Consider the following 15,745-nt stretch of genomic DNA (forward strand, 5'->3'; position numbering starts at 1 on the left):
GTAGGTATTGGCATGTTGGCTTTGTAACACCATAAATATTTGTTTGCCTTTAAAGGCATCAAGTGATACAGCAATTTGCTGTTGAGTTGGAGCTTTTTGCATGGATGTGGGAGACCTGTCTTCAATTATATTATATATAGTACTATGTTGAATTCTCCTCCTGCACCACAGGAACCACAGGTTCATGGATGATCTCCTCTTGAAGTTTTGGTCAGCTAATTTGTTGGGATGGTCCAGTGTATATGGAAATAGTGGTAATGACTGTAGTTTGAATATGTTTTAAGATCTATGTGGGAAGAAATGTGTAACTATCACCTCTAATGGTGAGGTGAATTTGGACCTACATCCCACTAATCTCCCATTGGTTCTTCCTAATTGAAAGGGGGGAGGGGTTATTTTAAAGAGGGAGATGAGTTACCCCACATCCCCTTAACCACTTTAAGGGCATGAAATAACTATAAATGTGTCATTTAGTATTTAGTACAAAAACAAATCCAGATTTTGTTTTACTATTTCAGCCAATACTCACCATCTGCATCTTCATCCCGACGTGGAGGTGGCCTTCTTTGCTGAGGTTGACTGCTGTGGAGCTACATAAGCAAAGGAGGATCCTGTTAGAATGCATAAAGTGAAAAATATGTGTGACTATCATTATGAAGTAAATATTGCAAATCAGCTGCATAATGCCGTTATAACAATGATGCTCTTGAAACTATACTAAATTAAAAATCCTGATAATGGGGGTTATTCTGATTCATCCGCAAAGCTTTGAGGGTCCTCTAAATGCCACCCGGTACCTGCACAAACACCATCCCCCACACGCCAATTTCCTGTGAATGAATGTTTAGCATAAACATCCATTTGTAGCCTTGCGTGAGGGGGAAAAATCATTAGATGGTTGCCGACAATCAAATGATTTTGAATGCTCTCACAGATCTAAGACACCTCTCTGGTGTCTTAGATCTGTGGGTCCCTGTGCGAGAAGCAGGGGGGCAGCTGACATTGGCTTATGTAAGCTACCCGCAACAGCGCCACGGGTGAATTTCCATGAGAACGCCCAGCATTTTCATGGGAGCAACTGCTGTGTGTGAGCGTCCAGCAAATAATCAATTCACCATAAATGTTTATGCGCATGCGCAGTCTCTAAACCTCGCTCCCCTGTGTCAATGCACAAGGGACCGATCCAACTACAATAAGCACCACTGTTTGTTGGCATTTATATTTTCACCAATTAAAAATCAAAAAAACTATTTGTTTCTGCTCATGATTGTTGACATTTAATAATAATAATAATAATAATAATAATAGTAATGATAATAGTAATGATATATATATATAGCACTTTTCTCCCAATAGGACTCAAAGTGCTGTACCATTGCCTTTATAGCTCAAAATACAAAACAAGCTTAACAGTAGACATCAGTAAATTGAATTTAATTGAAAGGTTAATGGTTTCAACATATGAACATCCATGTTTTTTACATTGTAAACTATTGTGGGTTCATACATTCTTTGTTGCAGCTGTGGAACTACAAATACCAGCATTTGCACATAAAATATTGTTTCAATCAGTTACAGAAAATGAGACCATGCTGGGAAGTATAGTGCCACAGCAACACAAAAGTGCAGTTCCCTGTCAAAAACACATTTGTGGTTACATTATTTATATACATAAGGTTATTATAAAATATTAGGAAAAAAGTTATAAACTAAGCGCAAAAAACCTGGTTCAGGTCCAACCTGCTGCTGTTTCAAAAAGGGATACTTGGCCCTTTTAGAAAAAGAAAATAAACTGTTTATGGTTTAAACAGTGCTTTTGGACCAAAACATAAAACAAGCAAACTTTTTCTTTAAATCATTTTAGACATTTATTCTTTAAACAAGATAAATCCACTGACTGGTAGCACACAACATAAAATCAAATCAAATCACAAGTAATAGAACATGGACTAACAGTATAAAATATGCTAAATAGTAAACATTACTAGCCAGTCATAGAGAAGCATCTGTAGTTTTCAATCAGCTGTTTTAGCAAAGCATATCCAGGCTCATCAGAAATATATCAATTAGTGGTTAGTGTCTTAGTCCCATATTAGACATGCAAAACCAAGGTTCCTTTTCTGGTGGTATTTGGTAGCTTTTGATATGTAATTAGCTTTTATAGCAACCTTTATAACAATCAAAGGACAGTGTTTCATTTAAATTGTTGAAAGCAGACTAAGTTAGACAGCATCACCTTCCATAAAAGCAGTTGGTTAGAAGGCTTGTTTATAGCAGCAAGTATATAGCAATAAAAGCAAAATAGCCAGTGAGCAAGGTTTTTAGACTGGGTTTTAGAGTCCACCTGTTGGGTAATGGCCTCTCTCATCATGGTGCCTCCTATAAATACAGCCTTTTCTAGAATATCCAGCCCCCGGTTCAAATGTCCCATTTTTCGTTGGTTGTGTGTTACAGGCACGGTCCTGTGACGCGTTTCCCCGCCTCTAAGATCGTCAGCGGCTATCGGAAGACTCACCAGAATGAAGAGATGATGCAGGCTAGTCTGTGTCCTTCACATGTACTCCTGGAAGGACCTCATAATGGACACGGTATCCTGGCATCATCCCTTGTCTGAGATGCCTCATTCTTCTCCTTAGCCATTTTTTTCAGCACCCTCTTCGTATCATTGAATCTCTATTTGATATCGCCCACCTTTCTCTTAAATAACCTTACATCATTTAATTCCTCGGTAATGCTGTGCCACATTTGGCGTACAATGGGCACCATAGTCTGCACAATTTTACATGTAAGAAACATGCACATTGCGACCACGGGGCATTTTCCCAGGTAAAGGGGAAACTTCTTCATCCTCCTCCTCTTCATCCATCTTCCCTTCCTCATCCTCCTCATGACACTCATCATCAGGGTTGTCGGCCTCCTCCACCTACTCCTCTTGCTCCCTACCACCCTTCCTCACAAACACCTTGTCCTCCTCCTCCACATCCCTCACAGTGTGGCTGCTAACCTCCTCCACCTCCTCAACCCCTTTCTGCACAGCCACTGGTCTCTTTGACATTCTGAAGGTATCCCTCTCTCTCTCCCTCTCTTCTGCATCCTCCTTTCATCACAATCACCTCAACACCTATCAAAGGACAAAATGGACATTGTAGGGGGTGGTATACATAATGTAGGGGACTTGTGTGGGCCAATGGGTGGGTTGATTGCATTAGAAATCATGGTGGTAAAAAAAACCTGCATGTTACCTTATCTAAATTCTTATATGCGATTATGCCGAAACATCACACCATAATAAATTTGCGAATTCCCAGATAAAAATTGCACAATTTAATTTTGTTATATAGTGCAATTTTGTGGTGTACGAAAAAATTGCAACCTACTACATGTCACCCCAGATGCTTTATCTGAAAAGTAAAATTTTTATTTTGAAGGTACTCTTTACTTAGAAGGGCGCCCATCTCGGCCATCTCGGGCATTGAATGCACTAAAAAATCAGGTGCGATGCGACAGACGAGATGCCCGAGATTTCCCATAGGGAACAATGTTAAATGTCTCAATTGACCCGATTTTCCTGTTCAATGCCTCAATTGACCCAATTTTTCCATAGGAAACAATGTTAAATGGGCCACAGAGGCCAAATAGGCACCCTGAAGTGAATAATGGCCACCCGAATTGTTAACGCCACCCCACGATCAACATCCCGAACAACCCGAAGCGTGGCGAGCGCAGCGAGCCCGCGAGGGGCGGCGGTACGCGTCCTACGACCTTTTCATACCCCCACTATCCACGTCGGCGTGGAGTTGAGAATAGAAAGTGTGGCGAGCGCAGCGAGCCACCGAGCCCGAAGCGTGGCGAGCGCAGCGAGCCCCGCGAGGGGACGCGGATACCTTCACAGGTATCCGCGTCCCCTCGCGGGCTTCACAGCTGTCCGCGTGCGCTCGCCACGCTTCGGGCTCGGTGGCTCGCTGCGCTCGCCACACTTTCTATTCTCAACTCCACGCCGACGTGGATAGTGGGGGTATGAAAAGGTCGTAGGACGCGTACCGCTGCGCTCGCCACGCATGGGGTTGACGTTGATCGTGGGGTGGCGTTAACAATTCGGGTGGCCATTATACACTTCAGGGTGCCTATTTGGCCTCTGTGGCCCATTTAACATTGTTTCCTATGGAAAAATCGGGTCAATTGAGGCATTGAACAGGAAAATTGGGTCAATTGAGACATTTAACATTGTTCCCTATGGGAAATCTCGGGCATCTCGTCGGTTGATCGCACCCGATTTTTTAGTGCATTCAATGCCCGAGATTTTTTACTAACGATGCCCACGATCAAAATCGTGGGCGCCCTTCTAAGTAAAGAGTACCATTTTTAACTATATTTTGTTATTGTGATAAATTGGGTAAATGTTTAGTTTGGGAACTCTCTAGAAAAGTAATCACTGTTTGTACTTGATATATATATATATATATTTCCTTTTTAGTAAATATTCTATGAGTACACTTTATAAATGCTCTGTTCCAAGAATGCCTCTTCATAATAAATCTTGGACAATTAACAGTTTGATGGAAAGAGGTCCTACCACTCTTTTCCAAATTAATTCCACACTTCAGCCCATGTATTCACTGTAATCTGATTGATTAGTTTAATAAATCAAACCTACCTGCAGATAATCCATTTAGGCTTTTTAATTAAACACAATTATCACAATTTGTTCTGCTCCCTGCCAGTCCGCAAGTGGAATTTAGGTTGATGAGGGGAAGAAATCCAGTCATGTTTATCTTTAAAGCTGAAAATGAGGTAGAGTGTATTAAAAACATTCTTGTGTAAAGCATTGCATGGTTGAGGAATTAGCAAAAATCCAACTATCTACACTCAAACCTTGTTTTTCTAAATCCTGTAAATATAATTTCAATATTAGAAATGAACATGATTTGCATTATTTAAAAAAAAAAAAAAAAAACAGCTTTGCGTTTAGTACTATTATAAGTATTTTTTGTTCCAATAACAACACAAAATCATTCAATACATGTTTTATGCATGTGAGTAACTAAATTTTGTTTTTAGAATACTTACTTTACATGTGCAGCACATTTTCAAAGAAAGAATAGTTGTACTAGAGTTTTTTTTTTTTAAAGTAAATTAGAAACTAAATATTATATTTGCCCAAGAGGTATTTTGTACTTTAACGGAAAATACGTTTTCATGCACATGTAATGCATTTGGTTCAATCTCTTTATGTTTTACTTACTAACGTTATTTTATTTGTATATTAAGTGCTCTGTGTATAGTGTAAGAAAAATGTAATAATTGTGTATATTAAGTGCTCTGTGTATAGGGTAAAAAAAAAGTTTTAGCTTTTTTTTTTTACCCGCATATAAAGATGTCTGTTAAATGCACTTAGGAAAATGTGATATTTATATTATGGTCTTTTTATGTTTACATTTTTATTTTAATGTTATATATTATTTTATTATTCCTTATTGTCCAAAGATCCAATATAAATAATTAGTAATAAATGGCATGACAAAAACTATTCACTCTAGTCTGCCTGGATCTACAGTAATATTGTATGCTGGCAGAAAAAAAATCTATTTAATTTCTCTTTTGCTAGTCAGATTGGCAATATGGAGTTGGTGCTGTGATGAAACTTTTTGTTTGATTTTATTACAAGTCCCAACCCTGGCTCATGGTGGAGCATTTGGAGATCTGTGTTTTCCCATCCCATTTTCAACCACCCAGCAGAATACATTTTATTTGTGTTAATTACTAAAGGTTAAATAGGATCATATTTTAAATATTTCATTAGGATTTTTTTTAAATATTAGAACACTACTCCAATATTTTTGTTATGTTTAAGTATACTGTATATTGTATAATGTAGTGTTGTTAATATTGTTATTAAATGAGTAAATTAAATACAAAGACATTCAAAAGTGTACCACTCACAAGTTATATAATAATGGCTACGATAATTAAATAAATGGTAAAAAAAGGGTTTTTATCTTATTGCTGTTATACAGCAAAAATATTTTTTTTAAATTAGTATGTAGAAACATGAAAACTCATTGCATTTGTAATCAATTGCTTTCTTTTAAATAAGTTCTTTACTGAAAGAAAATTAAAATAATAACTTAATAAAACATATTATAGTGTTTTAGATAAGGCAATGCATAACAACAGTTCACAGAGGAAGGAGAAAAAAAGTGAGAAAAAAACTATGTGTTCAAAATGAGAAGTCTAAAAAGAGTTTGACATACTGTAGTAGTACTGTTTATTTGCAACATCTCTAAGAGAGCATAGTTTTGTGAAACTGCGTTTTCTTAAATACGTATATATATATATATATATATATATAGGTAAGTGTCTATTATTGTTTTACCTCAGCCATCATTATTTTGTTGAATCTATGTGCACTGTAATTTTACAGTGCCCAAAAATTACTCAGATGCTCGTTATTTGTTTTGTTACGTTAAATTTGTAGGCCTACTATTGTTTTTTTGGATTATTGCTGCTGACCTTTAGTATTGACCATTTTTCCTTGATGGTTGGCATGATCTTAGTGCCTTATTTGACATATATGTTTTACCTACTGAATTTATATTGCTTCTATTTGTATATGCAATAAACTTCTTTTCATTGATATTGAGCTAGTCATACTGGTGAGCTCTATAGATGGAACGCCTCTCAGCCTGCGCTGGGGCTTGCCAAAATGCCCCTGCTGGTGAGCTGACGCTCCATCTGACTGGGACGGGCGAGTGTCTCCTACGCATGTGCATCCCAGTTTCCAGGCGGTGGGGGACGTGAACCCTGCCCATCTCCGCTTCAGGTAGACAGGCAGGGATAGGGGGGGGGGTGGTGCAGGGAGATGGGGGTGATTGGAGGGGACCGGTGGAGATGTGACGGGGAGTGGCGGGGAGCTGCATTGGAAGGAAATTGAGTTCTATGCTAAAGGACTTCTAAAGGTGAAGACTTTAGCTAGACTGACAAAACTGCTCACCTACTGGTGTTACTGGTGACCATTACATAAATGTATATCAGGAAACTCCTTTTGCATTAGCTTTAAGAGAACCAAATTCAAACCCTCTTACTTTAACATCCATGATTTCTCTTTACATTCTCTCAGAAAGTAATGTTCATCTGTAAAAACTTCATTGGCTTTTACACTTAAACCAAAAATGGGGATCATTATCATTATGGATAAGGGATCATCCACTCGGATTCTATTTGTAGATTATAGTTCAGCTTTTAATATGGTAGTTCCATCATCGTTAGTGAGCAAACTTTTTAATATTGGTTTAAGTGGGTCTATTTATAGATGAATTTTGGACTTCTTATCCAATAGGCCACAGGTCGTTAGGATAAAAGACCAGGTATCTGGTGAATTAATAGTCAACACAGGGGTCCCTCAGGGGTGCGTTTTGAGCCCCCTGTTGTACTCACTGTTCACCCATGATTGTTTTTCAAGCTCCAACTCTGTTCAAATTGTTAAATTTGCAGACAATATTGCTATACTGGGTCCTATCATCAACGACAATGAGTCAAATTATAGGCTGGAAGTATCCAGATTGGAGTCATGGAGTAGGGACAATTGCTTGATGAGTTTGAAAAAAAAACTCAGGAGCCCGAGGTGTGCTCCCTACCACCAGTGCTGTGCCTAAACACGTGCAAAGGGGGCCGTGCGTTCGAGTGGGCTTTTCTCCCAGAGGAGACGGGCCCCGTTTTTCCCCTAACCCCTCTCAACCATAAGGCCGAAGAGGGGAAAATAGGGAACGGTGGGTCCTCTTCGCTGAAGCTTAGAGAGACCCTCATTTCTCAACCCCCGAAAGGGTTAGGACGGTGGGTCCTCCGCACCCCATGGTTTGGAGAGACCCGCAGTGGATTTCCCTCCGCCTTTCGGCTCGGGGTCGTCCTCGGGGGGACCGCAGCTCTCCCCAAAAGGCGAGAGCTTTGGCACGTTGGGGAAATGGAAGGCCCGTAAGGGACGACCACACAACCCAAAAAAACGTGACACACTACAGAAAACAGAAAACGTGAAAAAGTGCACGAACGTGGAGAAGAAGAGAAATAAATAATAAAGAGGACCCCAGCCAGAAGGCCGGGGTGGGGGTGTGAAAAATTGTCCTACCCCATCCAAAAGGAAGAGGTAAGGACGTGCAGCCTATCCTAGAGGGGGGAAGTGCGCAGTGCAAGTGCTTACTTGTGCCAGGTGATTTGGGGATCACCCGTGCAGGTTCAGCACCCCCGAGTTTCCCCGGGGGCACAGTGCAGCCTCGGACTCCAGGCAGCCAGCCAGTCAGCGTCCGACCAAGTGTTTCTCCGCTCAACCAGTGGGCCCTTTCCAACCCCCGACATGGGAATGGATACTCCACTGGGCTTTTTCGGTGAGTCTCCCCCGCAGAGGCCCAAATAGACCAACTGAGGAAGAAGAAACCACCTACTCAGTCCCGACGTTTCACCTCTCCCAGGGATTGAGTACTGGGCTGGGCTTTTCGCTGTCTCCCTGGCCGAGGTCCATTGTACCCCCGGGACAGTGAGCAATCTACTCGGTCCCAGCTTTTCCCGTCTTCCTGGGAGTGGATACTAGACCGAGCTTTTCGAGTGACTCTCCCACAGAGGCAAAGACCCCTGAACAAGAGCCCCATCTCAAAGCCCGATGCTTCTCCCCTCCCTACCAGTGGAAAGAATGGTATTCCCTCCCAAGCAGGGCATCGAGACTAAGCCATTCCTAGCACTCGCCCAGGACATGAGGATGGCTACTATCCTCAGGCCCAGTAACAAGATGCTACGGTACTGCTTTCTCTATTCTCTGCCAGGGGGCGGTCCAGACTCAACTGATAAGAACAGATACTACACTTGATCTTAGCCAAAAGGCCGAGGGACAATTGCTTGATCTTGAACGTAAATAAGACCAAAGATATTATTGTGGATTTCAGAAAATAACACAAAAATTCATACTGCCCACTGGTTTTAAATAGTCAACAAGTGGAGACAGTTGATTCTTTTAAATTATTGGGTGTAAACATGTCCAAAAACCTTCTATGGAGCACCCACATTAATATTGTCATCAAAAAGGCCTACCAGCGTATATTTTTTCTTAGGAAGCTACGTTTGGCTGGTATGTGTAGGAGAAACCTGGTGAACTTTTATACAAGTGTCATTGAGAGTGTTCTTACCTGTGGTGTTGTGGCATAGTTCAGCCCCTGCTCTGCTGCTGACCGTAAATCCCTTCAAAGGGTATTATCAGTTGCAAGCAAAATAATCGGGGTTGCCTTACCAAGCATACAACATATATTTGGGAAGCGGCTTCTCTCAAAGACAAATAGTGTCTTGAGGGACCCTTCTCACCCGAGTGGTGATTTGTTTTCCCTACTCCCTTCAAGCAAGCGATACTGTTCAGCCTTGTGTAAAACTAAATGATATAGAGAGATTTTTTTTCCGGCGGCAATCCACACTTTAAATACTTTGTGTCAACTGGGAATCATGCACAATCCCGTTCTCCAGTGTTACCTCTTTTCTCCCATTGTTTTTGTCTGTATTGTTTACATTACATTTGTTTAATGTTTATTACATGTGGGCATTTTATGACAAATAAAAGATATTTTTATAATTATGTGGGGATCATTAAACCTTCAAAAATGTTGAGATAATTGCAGGTTGTATTTTATATTTAGACTATAATGTTTAAGGGACAAATGAGTAATGAGTTGGAACTTTATGCAGTCAGAATGCTTTCGTTTAACAAAATAAAATGCTGAGAAGTCAAAATTCTTCATTGATGATGTTGATATTTGTTAAAATGTTTTAACATTTTAGTCACTTTATAAATGAAACTTGCTGTGACTTATTCCGTTGAATGCACTGCGGTTGGATGCCATGGATATATTTTCCTCCACAGAGACTACCACAAATTTAGGGTAAGAGATCTACTCCTTAATATTATTAAGAATGTAACCATTGAGATAAACATTCTCAGATGAATGCAAATGTTTTTCATACTAAATTTCGATATTGCTTTCTAAAAAAGCACCATGATCTACTGCACTTTTTCACATATTATGCTAAAGGAAGTTAATTTTGTATTATTAACAGTTAATTAAATAGGTCACACATATTCTACAGAACTTTACAGAGGATATTTTGGCATTAATATCAGGGGTAATTTTAGTTGGAGGCCAATTAAAATACCAGTGCATTTTTGTATGTTGGGAGGAAACTGGAACATCCAAAAGAAAGCCACACAAGCACACTGAGAATATAGAAGCTCCACATGGTTACGGCTATGGTAAATAAATAAATAATTAAATAAATAAAAGAATGAAGATATTCTGTGTCCACTAATTCCACTTATGAAGTCTCTACCACATACCACAGTATTTTATCAGAAAATATTCAGATTTCAGATTTAGATTCAGGCTTTGGCTAGATCCCTGACAGATTTGCTGGAACCTAACTGATTCTTACATCTATCAGACTATTACATTTCTCGCTATTTCCTGTCTTTAAGGTTTAAGCTAACTTCCTTTTCAACTTAATTTACCTTTCCATAGCTGTGTTTATCAGTCCCTCCTGCCCTATATGCAAATTCTTTAGCATATTTGCCTACTGACACATCTCTGCCTCTATACGCCAAATATCCAACATCATAATTTGGCCTCCCACAATGATCCCCCTCATCATCCCATGTCAGTGATCACTCCCTTGATCTGGTATTTCTTCACAGCTCTAACTTTTACCAACAATTCCCTTTTCTCTCTCTGACCAACATCTTTCATGTAACCCATGCCAATGCCATAAACACTAAATACAACCATGAGGTGATGACTCTATTTCTTCTCCTCCTTGTTCTCTCTCTCTCATCATCATCCTCTTCTGCTCTAACCAAGACATCTCCCTTTTTAAAAGTACCCTTAATTCTTCACTGCATTCTGTTTCTCTAACATGCAGCATCACCTCACCTCTATGTCTACTGATTTAAGAAAATCTTTGCTGATCTATGGTTCAACACTGGTTTTGGAAAAAAGGGGGTGTTACAGCGCTAAAGTTAGAAATGAATAGGGGCTGCTTAGTGGATTAATCAAGTCTCCAGTTAATTCATAAAATTATGGATATACCAAGCGTTCACCTTCTATCAATATATGATATGTGCATACTAATGATGCAGTGAAATAAATATGATAAAAGATCTGTATGTATGTAAAAAATGAAATTATAATAAACCATGTGTTAAAGAAAATTGTGTGTTTATTTGTATTCAGATGTAATTCCTGGAGTATTTACAACAGGTGGACCTATGAGGTATCACTCTGTCAGGACCCTTAAGGGGTATAAGGGTATCTTTTATGGATACTTTTACCATAAATCCCTTAACTTGGGACCTATGTCCCTAACAGGTGAATGCAGTGGTCTCAAGTGGGCAATGGGCAGGTGAAGGAAAATGGGAATGGGGATGAGTTATAATAGGGGACAAAGTCAAGAAGTGGTTATAGTTTCTGTATTGCAGGGAGTTGTAGGCAAGGAGCCGCCCCGTTAGCTTGCCTCTTACCCTTTCCAATATCCGGGGGTTTGTCCTGTGCAGGGAAGTCAGTTCGCCATTGTGTGTAACTGGTTCTGCAAATGCTCCAAATACATATGCAATAGGACTACTGAGCAACACAAATGGAATTCACTCCCTTCCAAATTTCTTCAGTTAAAATCTATGCTATCTTTTTACAATGCACCCCTTCACTCTCCAAACAGTATTATCATTTCTACTATCAGTAATCCATTTGCTTCTTGTTATTTTGTACTCCATCCTCTGACAAACCTCTTCACCTTCCCTCTTTACTCTATACCCTTGACATCACATTCAACATTATATTATATAAGAATATCACCTCACACCAGGCCCTAATGATCACAGCCACATTAAACCATCTTCAATCTAGCCTTTATCCACCTCCCCCTCTATCGTGCCAACTTGTCCTTCTCTCTAGTTTCTGTAGATGTGGTCATGGCCCTTTCTGGATTATATCCTCTCCTGCCTTCACTGCACCCTCTTTCTCACTGCCTGTTCTTAGATTGCCCATATCTTCTAACTTTTCTTTCATCAGGCACAATTCTAGCTGTATGCCCTTGTCTGTATGCCCTTGTCTCTCTCATTTTTTTTTTTTTTACAAAATCTGACCTTCTTCCTGATGTGTTTGCTCACTAATGCCCTATCTCCATCCTTGCTTTTGCCTCCAAGGTTTTACAGCAGATTGTCTACAACCTGGTTAACAATTTTGATTCCTACCACTCCCTGAGTGAGTACTTTAATGTGTCACCCTCTTCACTCTACAAAACATGCCTTCATTAAAGTCTAGAATTACCTTCTTACTGTTAAATCAAAGGTCAATACTCTATTTTGATCCCTCTTGACTTCTCTGCTGCATTTGACACTGTGGACCACCCTCTTCTCGTGCAAATACTTCAGTCATTTGGTCATTTGCACTTTCCCGGCTGCCCTCAAACTTTTTTGACTAGAATTTTCTTGTGACTCTACTTTTCCCCCTCTTATGCTATCAAAATGGTGTCCTTGAATTCTGTTCTTGGCCAGCTTTTTTTTCCCCTTTCATCTTTTTTTCCTAAGGGAGATATCTGGGCTGGACAAATTGATTCTTAGGGATTGGGTCCACTGGGATTGTAAAACTGTAAGGGGTTAATTTAATAACGTGGAAGTTATATTGAAGATGATCTATTATCATCTAGAAGGTGTCAAATAAATAAGAAGATTTTGATTGGTTGCTATGGGCAACATCCCATATTCAATAGAACTCCCATCTTAGTAAATTTACCCCTAAGTGGCTTCTGGTTATTGGTGCTAATATATCATTCCCCAGAGTTTTTTCCTGATAAACATAATTTATTATTGCCAAATACTGAAGCAATAAAAAGATATTTATCAAGTGTATGTATCAACAATCTCTTGCAGGTTATTACACCCCTTAAGTATTTGATCTTGAACTACATCAGGGTTGCCTACCCTCCTGGGGCAACAGCTGACCCCTTGTTGATGGACAAGGAGAGGGGAAGTGATGTCAGTAGGGAAGGAGGAGAGTGAAGTGGGTGGCCTGGCCATGTGAAGAGAGAAGAGATCGCCTGCACCGGGAGCTGGAGGCAGAGAGGAAGAGAGCAGCGACCGGCAGACGGAAGGGAGAAGAGGAGCTGCGGTGGAGAGCCAGATGGCATCAGGAGCTGAGAGAGAGAGAGAGAGAGAGAGAGAGAGAGGGACAGCGCATCCAGCGGGGAGAGCCCCAGTGCAGTGACCGGCAGACTAGAGGGGCGACTGAGTGCGGCAACGCTGCGGCGCCCACACTAGTGCGCCCTCCCGCAGAAGAAGGGACCTAACAGCCAGCAGACCGGACATCGAGGGACGGAGTAGTGAAGGGCGGAAGCCTGCAACTGGATCCAGACTACAGGTACTTGCCCTAGGCAGACAGCAACTGTAACTACAACTGTACCTACATGTGCCCTTCCTAGAGCCCAGCGAGACCACTATCCCCTCACCTCTGAGGGTTAAGAGGGGCAGCACCCCGCTCAAGCCCCAGTGCCCCTGCCGGGACCAGAGCACACACAGCCCCAGTTAGGGGTGGAGCACCACAGTCACCGGGTGCAAGGGACCTCTGTAATAGAGCAAGAGAGGCTCCCGGATCCCATATTTAGCCCTTAGGTGACCTGTGTTATACCCATCAAGTGGAATGGGGTTACTTCCCCCCAATGCAAGTAAATTCATGTGGAGCCAACTTTACTGTTTGTTGTGAGACGCTGCTGCTGTCTCCGTGTCTCGGCCCTGGTGCTGGTTGCAGAAATACAGGGAAACAAAAAACTGTGGTCCCCTGTAAGTCTATAACCAGCAATGGGCCCTTGGACTGGTCCTGGTTACAAAAGTATGTGGGACAAAATGAACAGGAGTCCCCCCATATTTTTATAACCAATACAGAGTTCCAACAGCCCATCAGTGTCATACTACAGCCAGGGGTAACTTTTTATTAAGTTCAATCGGTCAAAGCATTAACACCTCAGCTGCTCAGCCCTGGCCATGTCTTTGGGAAATTGGGGACCCCCGAAAAAAGGTGTCCCCCTTAGGCCCAGGCAGACGCCCAGGGCTGTCCCTTGCACCCCTTGGTAGTGGGCACCAGGTTGATGCCAGTAAAGTGTAAAAAAATAAAGTGTCAAAATTAGGTATTGGGATTTGTAGTAGAACTAAAAGCCACAGCAAGCCTCCCCTTCATGCTGGGATTTGAAGAATGAAAAGTCCCAGCATGCAGGGCATGAATGGGTCCAGTACAATACCCCCAAAAATTACAAATCTCTGAATATACAAAGAAGCCTTGATGTGGCTTGGGGGGCATATCATACACCTGTGCAGGTATATGTAACCAATATCTCTGAATTCTATTATCATGTAGTGTTCAAGATTGGTTACTAATACCATTCAGTGTGCTGGGGGAACCAATGTCTTACTTTACTTACTCAGTATTAACCCCTCCCTTGCATGCACCTGAATGGTATTACTGAACTAATTTGAGCATCTACCACTATCTGTATGTACAGTTATGCCCAAGTACATCGTGGCTGCGTTGCGCATAAAGTGCGCCATGCAAATCGCGCATGGATCGCGCCTGCTCCTTGCGCTATAGTCCCGTTATAGATCGCGTTATAACGTAACGTAATCTTGTAAATGTAACCTGCACTTACACTCATTGACCACCAGATGTCACTTTTCCCAAACAGTACAGCGCATGCGTAAAAATCTCTTCTACAAAACAGTGGCCGCCACGACTTTTCACTACGGATTTTGTCCTTACTTTACGGACAGAGTGTTTGTATTTATTCGCAGAAGCAGCTACGTACGGTCATTTATGTAATTGGTACAGAAGCCATGCTAACCTTTGCTATTGCTAGATGACTACTTAAAAAGTTATTTGAGGACCTACAGTATCATACTTTACACTACAGATTTTGTCCTTACTTTACGGACAGAGTTTTAGTACAGTATTTTATTCGCAGCCGCAGTGACGTACTGGATGGTCATGAACTGTATGTGATTGGTGCAGAAGCCATGCTAACCATCTGCCAGCAGTAAAATCACAGGCAATAGTGGCCTAGCGGGTAGAGGCACGGCTTCACTATCTCAGTATCAGTAGTTCGATCCTCAGTTGGTTACAATATATTTTTATTTTTTAAACGTTCTTTTTTTTTTTTTAACCAATACAGGTACTGTAGTTACAGTAGTTGGTGCTTATCAAATTCTTTCGGACTTTTCCACAAACAAAAATTCACAATGGCAGGCCTCCATGTACACGATAGTTAATACCCATACATACTGCGCTACAGAGAACGTTTTTTTTCGCAAAATAGATTTAGCTTTTCAGGTAAAATTCCTTGCCTTGAGGACCGTGTTTCGGGATTAAATTCGCTAACCTTTGCTAACCAGCCACCTTTCACTACGGATCTTGTCCTTACTTTACGGACAGAGTGTTTGTACAGTATTTATTCGCAGAAGCAGCTACGTACGGTAATTTATGTAATTGGTACAGAAGCCATGCTAACCTTTGCTATTGCTAGATGACTACTTAAAAAGTTATTTGAGGACCTACAGTATCATACTTTACACTACGGATTTTGTCCTTACTTTACGGACAGAGTTTTAGTACAGTATTTTATTTGCAGCAGCAGTGACGTACTGGATGGTCATGAACTGTATGTGATTGGTGCAGAAGCCATGCTAACC

At 40.9% G+C, this 15,745-nt stretch overlaps 1 long non-coding RNA gene and 1 pseudogene across 1 annotated transcript in view; both read right to left on the reverse strand.

The window, feature by feature from the left end:
* Nucleotides 1-515: 515 nt before the first annotated feature.
* The window catches only part of LOC146058922 (uncharacterized), a 32,342-nt gene continuing 17,112 nt past the window's right edge, over nucleotides 516-15,745 (reverse strand). The window contains exons 2-3 of the long non-coding RNA XR_014470042.1: nucleotides 4,655-4,780; nucleotides 516-611 (exon numbers count right to left, since the gene is read on the reverse strand). This is a non-coding gene — a long non-coding RNA (uncharacterized LOC146058922). The remainder of the gene's footprint in view (nucleotides 612-4,654; nucleotides 4,781-15,745) is intronic.
* Nucleotides 8,739-8,877, reverse strand: LOC146060915 (U2 spliceosomal RNA; annotated as a pseudogene).

The sequence above is a fragment of the Crinia signifera genome, chromosome 2 (assembly GCF_055691185.1).
Source record: "Crinia signifera chromosome 2, ASM5569118v1, whole genome shotgun sequence".
NCBI classification, from domain to species: Eukaryota; Metazoa; Chordata; class Amphibia; order Anura; family Myobatrachidae; genus Crinia; species Crinia signifera.